A 14,932-nucleotide genomic window follows, 5' to 3' on the forward strand; every position below is an offset into this window, starting at 1 on the left:
TTTGTGCAATTCCTGCCAAGGACTGCTTAGCAAACACTGCTCGAGAGTTCCGAGTTTTTAAATATGGATTCATCTTTATACTAAAACGTTTCTATGAAAGTGCCCAAAATCAAACTTCTTTACCCGACCGACCCTTTACTGACGGACGGCTATACACATACAACAGTATTTCGTACTCTTTATTTTTACAGCGAAATGGTGTTCTTACTGTTTGTTCAACTATTCCCCTGGCTACAGCGTCCGCTAAAATGTTTGAAAAAGTATATTAACGTTTAAAACGAAATAGGGAAAAGGAGTTTAGGTTTCTCAAATGCTTCACTGGGCTGAATTTTACGACGGAGAGTAGTTTACCACTATAGATTGTGGCTTCTTAAAAATAGAACGCGGACGTTCATGGCATGCTTATTTCTGAGGCTATACCCAGTTGAAGTGCTTTAGGTCTGGATCGCCACATCACCATCTCCCCATCCGTATCATTCTCTTAGCTCTGTATTTAAGGCATTGGTTTTCCGCATTTACACTATATTGAACGCACGCACAGGCGCGCGCGCGCACACATACGCACACACACACACACACACACACGCGCAGGAAAACATATTTGTATGAACTGTACACGTAAAAGGACGTTTCTTTTCCAATAAGAGGCAAGATCAGTCAGTTTCTTTTGAACAAACAACGATTCATTATGAATTCTTTGATGTGAATCGCCAAGACTGAGGATACCATGACAACCTCTCTGCTTTGTGCCGCATTCATTACATTTACATAGGGATTAAATAGTTGTGGTCAGTATATTTGGGTTCACATCAAAATACAAGTTTCTAATTTTCGATCTTTACGAATCGTAATAAAACACGTATGACAACAGCTAAGACATTTAAAATCCTTTTTTATTGAATTTAATTTTTAAAGGTTTGGAGGGAAACGCTACGCAATTGAGAGAATCAACTGCTGATTATGTGCGCGTTTTTTCTGCTCACTTGTTCGGACCACTAGAGGGAGGAGCTGGTGCTGTAACGCAGATACGGGAGGTCTCTGTTGAGCCTTACGATTGCAGTTGCGTTAGTACACCTGCGGCTCTCAGCGCAAGAGCGTCCTGTCTGTTCCTTGTCAGCACCCCGTCTTTCGGACAGCTCCCACTGAGCTTCATGTCAGCAGACTGACTTGCATATTAGCGTCAGAGTATAAAAAGCTTCAAAAAAGAAAAGAAAAACAGCAGCAATTATCTTCAGTCGCCCTATCTGAATATCTCTCTCTCTCTCTCTCTCTCTCTCTCTCTCTCTCTCTCTCTCTCTCTCTCTCATGGAACACCTTCCTCCGTTTTCATGTGCCTTAATCCATATTTAAATAATCAATCTATATTTAACTGTTTTGCTTCTGATTTCCTGTCAGATTCCTTTGGAAATGTGCTCACAAGTTATAATTCAATCGACTATTGTTCCACTGTACAAACAACTATAGAATATCTGTGAATCAAGGAGTATGCAGAACACCTTTACAGAAGTACTCACTATCTTTGAAATACTCAGACACTCAGTTTCCAGTCCAGTGATTTTAGGCCTGGCATACATTACAACTGTGTATATTGCTACCAGAAGGGTGTAATTCAACTAATTCAACTGTGCATTTTACCTAGCTAGCTAACTTAATATATTTTGCATATAATATAAAATCATGAACAGATGTAAAATATATGTATGTGTGTGCGTGTGTGCGTAACAAGTGTTCCGAACAATAGATCATCCCAGTTGCAACTTGGGATAATGGCAAAACTGCATGATGTGGGTTCCTCATAATGTCTGGATCATGCCACACTAGAAGAAAAGAGAGAAAGGAAATACAAGGAAGTAACTGAATGCTTATTGGAAAGCTCCATGTCATCATGTCATTTTGATCAGCTTTGGTCCTTGGTCATGTGACATGTAATCCAAACTACTCCACTCATCTGAGCAGTTTTGGAATGAAAAATATCGAGGCTCAAAATGAAATAACAATCTCCTGTATTTGTTGGACTGATTTTTTTTAGTTGCGTCTTGCACTCCAGTGGCTTGGCACTCTTTTTATTTTTCTTGATATCAGGGGGTAGCAGACAGCAGATGGGGGGGGGGGGGGTTCTCAAACAAAGGTACAGATTAAAGAAAGGCGTCTGGGTGAGATTCTGTCTGGTTCAGTTGATCCTGTGCTACTGGTCACAATTTGGTTCACATTTCAATGTGCATTAATGGATTTTCCAGAAAAATGGGCACGAAAAATGTTTGATGTCGTCATAGGAAGACCTTTTCAATGTGTTCAACCCATTTTGTATTCACAAAAGGTACAGTTTTTCTAGTTCAATGGGCACCAAAATGATTACAGTTGTACTTTTTGGCATTTATTTAGTTAATTGGCTGAAAACATTTCAATCCTCAATATCAAACATTCAGGCATACAGCCTTTTAAAATTCTAACAATTTAGAGAAAAAAGCATACAATCCAATGCTTTAGTAGGGAACAAAAGCTTTAAAAGCCACCAAGGGCACTTCTTGTGTAAGTACAAATAAAGCTCATTGAAAGTGCTTGGTTGGCTGTGCCATTTTAATAGCCATTATAATTCTGCTTTGAAAGACCGAACCAGGGACTTGTTCTCAGATGAGTATGTCCAGCAAAGAACTGATTTTGTTTTTCTAATACCGATTGAAGTTTTTATTTATTTATTTATTTATTTATTTATTTATTTATTTATTCATTCCTATGATGGGTACTATGGATTTTGTAGTTCAGACACATATCTTATTTGTCATAAAACTGAGTTTCTTAGAAAAAAGTCCCAGCTTGTCTCTGAAAGATCACATAAATGGCTTATAATATGGGACTGTGTTTTGACCTGCTTTCCTTCTACATGCCATAGCTGAGATAGGTCTTACTCGCATCATGACTAGTTAATAAAGAACAAATAAGAACTACATATTTTAGTGTTGGTTTTGTGCCCATTGTTCAGCTTGCCATTTTTTTGTCTTCCGTACATTATTTGTCTGTCTAATTAAATACCATGAGCACAGCCCATCTGTTTTCATTAAGGGGATCCATTAAGCTGATTGCCTTTGCTGTGCTTAGTAAGGCACTTTCTGTGTCAAGTAGTTCAATTTAAAAAAATTCCTGATGGAATGTCATCATCAATGTTATCCATGTGTTTTTACCTTTTGTTTTTTATTTCAATATTGTGCTTATATGAAATCAGCAGAGTATAATGATTTTCAGGGCAATATAGGTTACAGAGGTACACGGAGTTGTGCGTTATGAAAACATTCAGTCTCGTATACAGGCACCAAAGACAATTTTCTTATAGACTTTATTTATTTTTATTTTATCTGCAGACAATATATTTTTGACATTTCAAACTTTTACATTTTGCCATATCATATCATTTCTTTCTCACATAGGTACGTTTTAATTAAAAAAAATAAAATATTCCTGTGCATTTTACCTGCTCCCCCATCTTCAAATTTTCATTATTATATTAAAAACTATTTTTAACAAAAGTCAGGTTGAGCCATATGATTCTAGGCACTGCATTCTCCTACCTGTACTGTAGTGTTTGGGGTATATATATATATATATATATATGAAAGGATGGTGTAGTCACAGTTTCTTTTCTATGCTGAAGCTCAATGAATAATGGTGGTAGCTACAGTAAGGACAATCTGGAAGAGGCTACATATGCTCCTTCTGTGAAAGGGACTGTATACTGAGAGGCTTTTGTTGGATGGAGAGCTCATTGTTCGTTGATTGCCTTGGCTCAGTTGTTTGTACTGACACACGAGTGCACTCAGAATATGAAAATGGTACAGTGTATGCATATGGCTGCCTGTATGGGTCTACAATGAAGGCTACATGTACCTCTTTGTGCAGCCCCTAAATCTCTGTTTTCTCATCAATTAATAACGCAATGAGTTTTTAACTGGCACATATCTGATCTCATTAGAGTGCTGTTATAGGTCCATTCAGTGGGTCCCCTGGGAGTGAAAAGCTATAATATAATAATGGGATTAGCTCCCGAGGTGGGAGAGGTCAAAGCAATCCCATATGCAGGTTTGGGTTTGGAAGTTTCTGGATTTGCACCAGAGCTGTTACTTGTGAGTTATCATGTCACCTGCTATCTGCAGGCCATGGTGACTTTAGTATCTCGCCCACAGTATTTAAAGAGTCCTTTTCTGCTTTTTTTATGCACATCATCAAGTTTACATGAGGCTGTCTTCTCGGTAAGTAGGTCAGGCCCACCACTTGAGAATTAGGAGGAGCGTGCTTGTGTCCATGGCGTTTGGCGGATGCGATGAAAGCGCTTTCCATGTGACCAGCCTTGCCTCTCCCACGCCTTCACGTGTCCTCCACGCGTGGCTTTTTGAAGAGGAATATAAACGATGCACCTTCTCTCAGAGGCAGACAATCAGAAGAGCTGAATGAATAGATTGGGTCGGGGTGGGGGGATGCTTAGTCCGAGGGTGATTAAAAAGCACAACTCAATTCAACGGGGCTGTGATTATTCTTCCTTTCAGAAGGGGCCATTTTGTGATGACTCCTTTGTGAAGAACACCTTTTTGTTACAATGGCGGATGTGCAGTGCCACATTTTGCCTAGATTTTGATCTGTTAACGGTGGCAGTGTAGCATAATGGTTAGGGAACTGAGATTGCGAGTCTTAGGATAGTGATGTTTGGCTCCCAGGTGGGGCCAAACTGTCGTTGTACCTTTTTAAATACGTTGCTATTTATGCAACGTATTTAACATAAATAGCTTCTGTAAAAGCCTCCAGCTGTATAAATTGATTTTACGTAAAAAAAAGAGTGGAAGTGGTGCAAGTCGCTCTGGATAAGACCGTCCACTAACTGTAGATTTATTTTATCGCAGGTGTCTTCTCCGTTGTATGCCAGGTAATGAATAATCAAGCAAGATTCGTTATGCAAATAGCTGTCTTTGCCTGTACGTTATTAGACGGAAAACCCTGCCTGCATTAAAAAAAAAATGCTAACAAAAACAAACATACCACCAGCAACAGGAACAGCAAGTACATTTTTCACTTCAGAATAGGTCTTGTTGTGTCTCTAAACCTTTGCTTTCTGGCTTGGCTTTGTGGTATCTATGCCCAGAGGATATTAATTTGTCTGGCAGCTGCTGCTGGAAACAGTGTGAGATGCTGTGCGGTCACCCATTGCAAATGCTGCATAAACCTTACAAGGTGAGAGTGTTTTGTCCATCGTGGATTTGAATGGTCGATCGAACAGGTCAAATGACACCGCGGTTGCATCTCTCGTTTTCCCCAACATACTTACAAGTACAGCCTCGTGCAAGGATGAATAACCTGATGCAAGGTTGCTTTTGCATTGGCTGCTTATTGTAGTATTACGCTTTGTTTGCTGATCTACTTGGTGGGCTTCCACAAAAAAATATGCTTGGCACTGACATATCTGTGTGGACAGGTATTTAATAAACTGGGTATGTTTCAATAGTATTTCAGTATGATCTGAAAGCTGGATTGCACAGATAAATTCTTATCGAATGGCATATAAAATTCTGTTTAATCTCTATTTCCAAATCTATATATGACTGTCTATTTTTCTTGTTTTCCTTGATGTGAAAGCAAGACTCTTGAAGGAAACTTCAATGTAATTCCCAGTGGATTAGTCATAGTGAACCATGTTGGAATAGAAAATGCACTGAAGACTATCCAATTGCTAGAGTCGTACTGACCCCGCTGAATGACAAAATTCTCTCTTACTGAAAAAAAGATGAAAAAAGAACTCTTAGTTATAGCTGGCTGCTTAAAGATTGTTATCAAGAAGCAGATGATTATTCTGCAAGTCCCCTGGCAGTGTGCTTTCTGCTATGGAGCATCTGAAAAAGAAAGCAGAAAACAGCCAGAAAAGTTTTTGGTTGCAGCTCTTACCTAATATACCAACTTGGCGAGAGTGCCGTGTTAACGCCGCTTAGCAAAAAATAAAACCAAAAGGCAGTTTATTCATGAATCCTAAATAAACCGGAATCATCTATCCATTAGAGAAGGTATAGAAAATAGTTTGTGGAGGAAAGGTTATTGTCCTAGATCCATTCATTAATTTGAAAATGGATGAAAGCACATCTGACATGTTATTTCTATTCTTAACCACACAGATGCGTGGCTCTGAGATGGTTTATTTGCATAGGTGGTGGGCTACAGTGCTGTTGACTCCTTAGTGTATGACCTTGAAGGTCTTTGTCTGTCACCACCACTGTGTGGTCAAAAACAACTTTTTAGGCCCCCGCCTCCCACCGCCCCAGTCCACTCCCTGTGCATTATGCATTATTATTTCCAATAACATTATAAACAGTCCCATTTTTGATACCCTCCAGCAAAATTGTCCTGACTGCCTTACCCTAATGTTGAAATTATAGATTTGGTTTTGTGAACGTGGTGTAATGGGATGCAGTGGAGAGAGAGGAGGTGACCAATCACCTTCACCCATCTACATCTCTTCCTGTGTGGAACAAAACACATCTGACATTTGCACAGGGCTTGACGTGCATTATGTGGCAGGTTATTGTTTATGGAACAGATAATAGCTTGTAGGATCAATGATGGAGGATGACAGACTAATGGTGTGGGTAGTGATTTCAGATTTGGCATCAATGATTGGTCAAGGTCTCTGTCACCAATGTCACAAGAACAATACCTGCATATAGAGGAAGTGCTTTTATTTTTATTTCTTTATTTATGTTTTGGATGGAATATTGGCAGTTAGCCTTCAGAATATGAATTAAGCCAGTTAACAGTCACAATGCAGCACATGCAGCTTTTTACAGTATGGATTTAAGTACTACTATTACTACTACTTGTACTACTACTACTACTACTACTGCAATTACTATTACTACTACTACTACTACTACTACTACTACTAATAATAATAATAATAATACCTCTATTTCACTCTTTCTGTGTATTAGACACCGAGGCCTACTGAAAGGGGACACTTTATATTGTTGTTCACATCAAGAAGAACAAGGATGCAATCCTGCCTCATTTCGGATGGACCTTAACATTTCCAGACATGGATTGAGCCAGTGTTTGTTCAACCAATGTTTAGTGGTATCGCTGACTTTAGAATGGCTGTGCACTTGGTTTTAATCCTTAGCGTGAATGATTGAGATGCATGGGTCTGCATGTAGATTCAATTCAGATATTTGGCAGGACACATCCATGTGGAGCGTTGCTCTGGCTCTGTCATTGCATTTTGATCTAGTTATTAGCACCATTATTGCCATTAAACTGGAACTCTGTGCCCTAAGGGCAGAGGCACCAGCTGGCAGCTGCTACTTTGCTTTGTATTGGAAAGGAAGGGCGAGATCCGATTCCGAGAAAATTCCGCTAACAGTGCACTATTTTTGGCGGTAAAAGTTTCATGAATGATAATTTCGTATATATTTTAAACATATGCGCCGATGTGGTTTTCAGGACGGAGGAAAACGCCCTGTTCGTGTGCGAACATGCGTGTGAATTGGAAGCAGCTGAACGCACCAAGGAGCAATTTAAATGTGCTGACCCCCCATCAAGCAGACAGTCCAGTTACACGGGAGTCTGACGGGCCCCCGCCTGCGTTTGCATCTGTCTCTGTGATAGGTAATCAGTCGCCAGGTTGTGATGGGGCATACAGGTTGCAAATGAAAGTGGCGGTTGCCATGTCCTCCACAATGGTCACAGCCCTTCCCCAGCTGTGCGATAGGGGCACTGGAGCCAGCTTTGATGATAGAGCTCCCCTGATCCATGCGTTTGAAATGTTTTTCCTCAGGCAGGAGCAATCTGGATGCATTTTCTAGATCCTTGTAGGAAAGGAGAGGTATTGATCACCATTGAAAGAAATAAAAGGATTTTGGGGTTTGGTTCTGCTATTGCACACCGCTTTTCATCTGATTGGCCTGGTCTTCCTGCTGAGGAATGGTGAGGCTGACAAGTCCCTGCCAAATGCCCCCCGTCCCCAACGCGCTCCCTATGAGAAATGATGTCTACTGCTTCTGCAGTACCTCGTTTGCCATAGAGACTTCATGCTGCTTTAAAATATTGAACAATTCTAGCCCATGTGCCGATTTCCCCTGATCTTCTCCTTCTATGATATTTTACTAGCGCAGTTGTCTGCAATAAATTCTTAATGCGATCATTCCATGTGGAATCAATAAAAAATGGCTTATTTGACAAGTTTCTCTTGGGGTTCAACAGAAATTTCCACAAAGGGGGAAAATGATTCAGGAAGAATTCAGATTTCAATGACAACTCATTCAGAAAATATTCATCTTCTTCACCTGGCCTTTATATTTTTCTAAAATTGTTTGTCTCTGTTCCAAACATAGAGCTCACTGTATATAGTCTCCCCTTCCACTCTTTTGATTTTTAAATGCTGAACTTCCTTCTTTTCTATGCACATCATAACCAAGTATGCCAAATAAATCTTGAATCTTAATGCAATTGCTTTTGAATCGGCAAATGCATTCAAAAGCAGTGTCGTGTAACTCACTCATGTACAGTAATTATATGTTTTCCAAAAGCTAAGAAAGGTGGGTTTTTTAAAGGCCTTGTTTATATTAACTGTGTTTGATGTAAAACCCATTCATTTCCCTTTGCCCTTGTCTAGGCTACTTGTACAATCTCAATATAGATGTTTCCAAATGAAATTATTGAACTGAGGATTTTATGCACTAATGCAATTACAATAACAAAAAGGGAGCTAAACACTGCTTTGGTGAAGAAAAAAAACAGGATGATTGGATTTGCGTTGATAGTAATTCCTGTTTTTTTCAGCTTGAATTTTCCTCAGTGCAGAGTCTTCAGTTTCATCTTCATGTCCCGTTTACACTGATATTTTATTCATGGGAAGGCTAATGAACTCTCTGATTGAGTGCAGAATATATGCTCCTGAGCAGTTTATTTCTTCTGTTTGCCACAGTTTGGCAGTTGGCAAATCGACTGCATTGACATAATGGGCATTTCAAAGAATTCTTTAATATTTTGAACATTAGATGAATTTGCATATCTCATTTGCATATTTATAATCTCATTGAGAAACAGTGACAGCCTTGTACATACTGTACATTAACACATTTGAGCAGGGACAGGCAACTAATTCTTGTAGGTGGACAATGAGTACTTGCGTGAACTTGTTGCAGCAGTATGTGAGTTATTAAAAATATGGGAAACAATGATATTATGTTATCACACATCATAACAAAATTAAATTTATTTCTTAAATTTGCCATTTTACTTCTGTTTACTGAAGAATGTTCTGATTGTGGCACTAAATTTTGAATGTCTTTGGAAGATTTTAGGCTTCAGTTTTCTGAATGCTGCTATGGAAACACAAGGGCTAAATCTGTTGAGACCAGAGATGTCATTAATATTCCAGAGAGTGGATGTGGGTGGGAGACAAGAGACAACACCACTCAAGGAGGCAAGCATCCAAGAAGGTACCTTCTTGACCCAGATGTGTGGGATGTGCACCCCGTGATTTTGTTGGATGTTAGCTGCCAGTCATCTGTATTCTGTATGTGTGTAGATGTGCATTTCTGCAGAGTGAGAGTTCAGGGGAGAAGGTTAGATAGGACTATAGCCTTGCAGAGAAATCAATGCAATTGTATCAATTGTCTCAGCATTGCATGGAGGTAAAGATGTGGACCTGAAATGGCTCTTAAAGATGGATGATCTCAGAATGAGGCATCTGATAGCAACTGTTGTCAGCCATTGGGAGCAATGCCTAGAATGTTTATGCTGGTGCTGTTGTGTCAGCGCATATTTATGTTTGCCAATTATTCTTACCATTTCTCCAATAAAGCCTGCAGTATAGTTCCAAGCTGGTCATTTAGTGTATTTCTTAGAGGCTACGTTTCCTGTTAGTGTGGTATGGTCCGAGCTGCTCAGCTCTTAAACATTTATAGTGACCGATTCTAGTGCAGCTGAACAGTGACAGAGATATTGCACTCTTCACTGTTATATATGCATATAAAATAGGCACAGACTTCCTGTGAACATTGCGTATCACTTTAAAATACAGAGAACTAGGACCTGAGTAATGTGTATTGTATATATAAAAAATTTTGTGGTAATATTATGCAGGTACTAGATGTCTTAAGGGTCTTCCGTGACATAAAATTAAGAATTGTGTTACAATGAGTGCTCTGTTGTGACCGTACATACTGTAGAATGTCACCCTAGCTGATTTGTTGGGTAAAATTCAAGGTGCTTTTACACTTATTTACACTTACTCTTTTGACATGTACTTTTTAAACTGCCAGGCAGCTGTCTTGACTTCTCTTTTCTGTTATGAAAGTAGTTTGCACTAGAGGTCATGTTCTAGCCAAGAGTCTGATTCATGTACTAGATACTATGCAGGCTAAAGCTGTTTTTTTAAATGACAGAATGGGATCAAGTTGTCATTTTGGGATACTAGTTCTATTAACAAATCCCCAAAAGCTCACTGGTTAGATTAAAAGCCCATCAATTATCCAGCTTGTCTGTAGAGCTCTGAGAGACTTCCAACATCTTAAAGCCAGAAAAGAATAATCAGGTCTGGCTCTTTTGTTGCAACATTGTTCTGCTTCACTGTTTATCTGTTATAAACAGCTTTGGATTGGATGGCCCGCTCATTTCAATGGAGGACATGGATACTGCAAGTAAAGGCCATGTAGAGGGTGGTGGACATGAGGGGGATTTTAATTAGGCCTTAGAGGAGGCAGCTTATGCATGCTTAAACAAGACCTGTCGCCCCACCCCCAACACCATGCCTCGTTTACCCCCATCCTCCACTACCCTTTTCGGCCTCTGAAAAAAAGGAGGCAGGAAATTGTTTGCAACTAGCCCAAATAAAACATCTGGTGAACAAAGTTGCAGGGGAAAAAAGGAAAATAGGTTCAGAATACTGAAGCTCCCTCTCTGAGCAGGTGCAAATTGTTTATGTCGTTTTCTCTAGCCGATGTTAATATGCTCATTTCATTATTGCCTCAGAACTCAGGTGCCCGGGCGCTTGGGTGATGCACTGGAGATTTTTTTCAACCTTTCGTTTTAATTTCCCAAAAGCCTTTCTAGATTATAATGTCCAGATTATCGGTTTATGAAAATTACAACATTAATAAGCCTCCGGTGTGGGTATATCATATGAGCCTCTCTCAAAACATTAAACAATAATAAAGAAGTTCTGTCCACTTGTGTCATTAGAGTCCCCCTGCCCCTACCCCCATGCCTCCAGCAGCTTCTGGTACCAATTTGTCAAGGCAGCACTTCTTGCTAAGTTTCCAGCCTAATGCAGTAAGCAGACTCCAGCTGCTACATGCCCTGCAGTTTAGGCCAAATATACATTCAATCTCATCCACTCTCACACCCCATATGGTGTCCACTCTGCGTCAGGAAACGAGTGAAAAGCTCCTCTCACCCGTCTTGCGCTCTGCTCTGATGTGTTAACCTCTCTTCTTTCAGCACAAGGGGTCATGGCAGCTCCCGTGTGCATGAGAATTACACCAGTGTAAAGAGTTCAGCCGTGTGTCACCTACAGAACAGAACCTCTGATAGCAATGTCTCAGCCTGTACAACTACTGTCCAGCCCAGACACATGCACATAGTCTTTTTCTGCTCTGCATTTGATTTAAACACCACTACTCTGCTTGATTAACTTTTTTTTTAATTTTTTACTGTGTGCTGTGTGCCACAGTCATTGAGATACCAGTGGCTATTGAATATTTATCTGCTACAGGGATGACATTGTTGACGGGCTAAAAAGTCAGTTGATTTGGATTTATAATTGACCTGTAATGCGTCTGTAATTATTTATCTTTTTGGTGATTCAGATGAGAACCTTACATATTCATTGGTTTATATTAGAAAAAATGGTTTCTGAATATTTATTTAAAAATCCCCTGTAGGAATTCACCCAGTGGTGTCGGATAATGTTGATTATTGAAATGTAATTTGCAGTGATTAAAGCTTTAAGATGAAAATGGGCAGGGCAAACAACTCTGATGGATATTTGGTTCATTTTAAACCATCACAATTTTTTCTTGGATATCATGTTTTAATTAATTCATAATTGCTTTGCAGAGAGCTCTATAGTCTTAGCATTCCCAAATAATTACAATGCTGTCACCCAGTGGGAAAGATGTTTGAGGTTGGTAATTGGATTTTGAGTTAAATTACATTTTAAATGACTGAAACGTAAAGACAAAATATGTATTACAATTTCATTTAAGCAGAGTGATTGTGTTTTATGCAGTGCAATTATGTGTCAGCTAAATAGTCACAAAGATATTTTCATTGTATGTTGCCAATTTCTTAAACACAGCTGGGGAATGATAATATCAACTGTTTGCTATGTTTAATGGTGAAGTAATCTGCCTCAATGACTATAAATTTAATAGCTACTGTATGTGGTCAGTTGTGTTGTTCTGTAAGTACATTTTGCTGGATAAAAGTGTGTCAGGGGTAGCAAAGTTCCTCTCTTCCTGGACAAACCGCAGAGTTCACAAATGCTTGAAAGGTCATCTAAACTTCGCTTGGCCATGAGAACAGAAGCCCTGCTGGGTGAGCCAGCTCCATTGGCACCAAGAGTTTCATTAGAGGCCTACTCTCTCCCCACAAAACAGCATTCCTGGGATTCAATTAGCTTGATGAGTGTGCCAGGGGTAGAACACAGAGGGCCATTAGATGAGAGGAATGAGGGAGGATCGTGCTAATGCAGCAGAGGAGTGATGGAGTGATAATGAAAGGGACTCTCTCACTGCGGCTGTAATCCAATCAGCCCGCATCGGGAACGGTGCATTACACGAAATGTGCATGTTTGCAGGCGTGTAACAAGGTCCAATCTGTCAACGTGAGAGGTCAAACACCAATCAGATAGGTGAGACTCACAATAAATTCTTCTTGTCTCGAAAACTGTCAGCCCAAGAGTGACACTACGTCCTGCTCACGCGAGACTCCGCTAACCGGGTTATCACCGATTGCTGTCTTAATTAAGTGGATGTTCGTATGCCTGGGCTGCTTATGCAATATCCATCCACCTAAGGCTTTTCACTAGTTGTGCGTGAGCAAGAAAAGAATGTAGAGTATTATGAGTCAAATCCAGCCACTTGTGTCACAAGGAGGTCTTAAAGAAGCTCTGGAAAGGGTGCTGATAGCAGGCTTGAACACCAGAGAATCCAATGCAGCCAGCGTCCTAATTCTCATTATGGTACTGTCTGCTGACAAAATACTGTGAATATCATTCTGTGTGTAGCTCCTGGATCAGTTGTTTAATACCCTGTGGATCCATCTACTTTCTACCTAATTACATTCCCCAGTCAAATTATGTTTCTGCAGTACATACTGTGAAATGCAATGCCTTTTGGTGAAACTGAGTGCATATCGGGAAATATAGTCTGATTATTTGTGTGTTTGTACTTCTCAAGGAGGCCCTGTGCAGGGTTAGGCTTTCACCTCTGTGTAGCCAGTAGGTGGAACAGAGTTACATGGTTTGTTCTTATGGTAGCTATCTACAGCCGTGGATAAAGAACTGGGCTTGAAAACAGAATGTTGTAGCTTTGACTTCCACACGGGGTGCTGGAGTACTCTAGCAATGCATGCATTTACAGAAACAGATAAGGGTAGTAGCTAGGTTAAGCCTGGATTAAATCTTAACGATGACTTGCAAAATTATCAAAGAATTCTTTTTTTTTTTCTTATCAAGCTATTAATTCTGCTGATCACTGAAGTAGCCAAGCTTGTTTTGCAAAGAGTTAAACTGAATAAAAAGCCTAAATTGCATCGCATAAAGGGTGCACATTCCGTAATTGCATAAATAAATGCGTTTTCTGGCATTTAGCTTGCAGTGTTTACAGTGACAGGACACTCAGTCTCTCCTTTCCTGCTGTGGACTCCCGCTGTGCCTTCTGGCGGTCATGTGGCCATTAACGGGGAGAGGCCCTGGACTGGGTGCCGAGCTGAGCACAGCCTTCTGGGTACTCCCCCACGGCAGGCTGATGCCCAGACTGTTGTCATCTGCAGGGGTCTCGAGTTTCCAAATGACAGGGCAAAGGACAGAGTTCAATGTTAAGTGTGTATCACAGTGAGCCTTGACTACTTAGTCTCTGTAACCGAGAGTCCTGTTAGGGGCATCTCTGCCTGTTATTTTTGGTGAATATACCATGTTTGGTGTATGCTGAAGGTAGCTGGATATTGCATCTTCATAATTCCAAGCTTACAGGAAGTGCATTAGCAGCTGGAACCATCGCTTCAGAAATGGGAGAGTCGTTTTCAGGGTGTGGGAGTGCCCAGCATTGGGTGTATTCCTTGTAAACACTCCTCAGGCTCAGGTTACACTGTATTCAGATGTATCTCCTTGCTGTTTTTCTGACTCATTTTCATTGTAACTCACCCTGGGACATTGTTCTGCTTCCTGGGATGTTCAGTCCTTTCAAGTTGCAGGAGACCTTTGCAGATTGATTTTACCCCTCAGAGGACTGCAGCCCCACTTCAGGGCGCTTCTTCGTTGGAATTAAAGAACAAAGAAGCAGGTCGGGCTGCACAAAACAATGGGGTCCAAATGAACAAGTCATTTCTGTTATCAAGGTCCCTTAAAAACAAATGGAGCAGCTATGCCATTAAACAGCAACTGGCACCAGAAAGCAAAATGCAAAACATCCTTTCTGATTCATAAATCATGCGCACAGTACGTTACTGTAAAAGTTCTGTGAAGTTGGTGCTTTTTTAAAATGCTTTTTTACATGCTGCTCTGCCAAGTTTTCCTTTAAGCAGTAAGCTCTACTGTGTTGTAAAGTTAGTGTAATTGGACAACGGGATTAAATGTACACTATGAAGAGCAGCAAAGGCAGAGATTTTTTTGCTTTCTACATGAAAACTTAATCTTAATATGCCTACACAATGTGAAGAAACTTGTGTAAGCGTGCATATA

General features: G+C 40.2%; 1 protein-coding gene across 2 annotated transcripts in view; it reads left to right on the forward strand.

Annotated features, from left to right (window-relative positions):
* Nucleotides 1–14,932, forward strand: part of LOC118227992 (NT-3 growth factor receptor-like) — a 177,806-nt gene that overhangs the window by 15,578 nt on the left and 147,296 nt on the right. The gene's annotated exons all lie outside the window — the stretch shown is intronic.

This window comes from Anguilla anguilla, chromosome 5 (genome assembly GCF_013347855.1).
Source record: "Anguilla anguilla isolate fAngAng1 chromosome 5, fAngAng1.pri, whole genome shotgun sequence".
Taxonomy (NCBI): domain Eukaryota; kingdom Metazoa; phylum Chordata; class Actinopteri; order Anguilliformes; family Anguillidae; genus Anguilla; species Anguilla anguilla.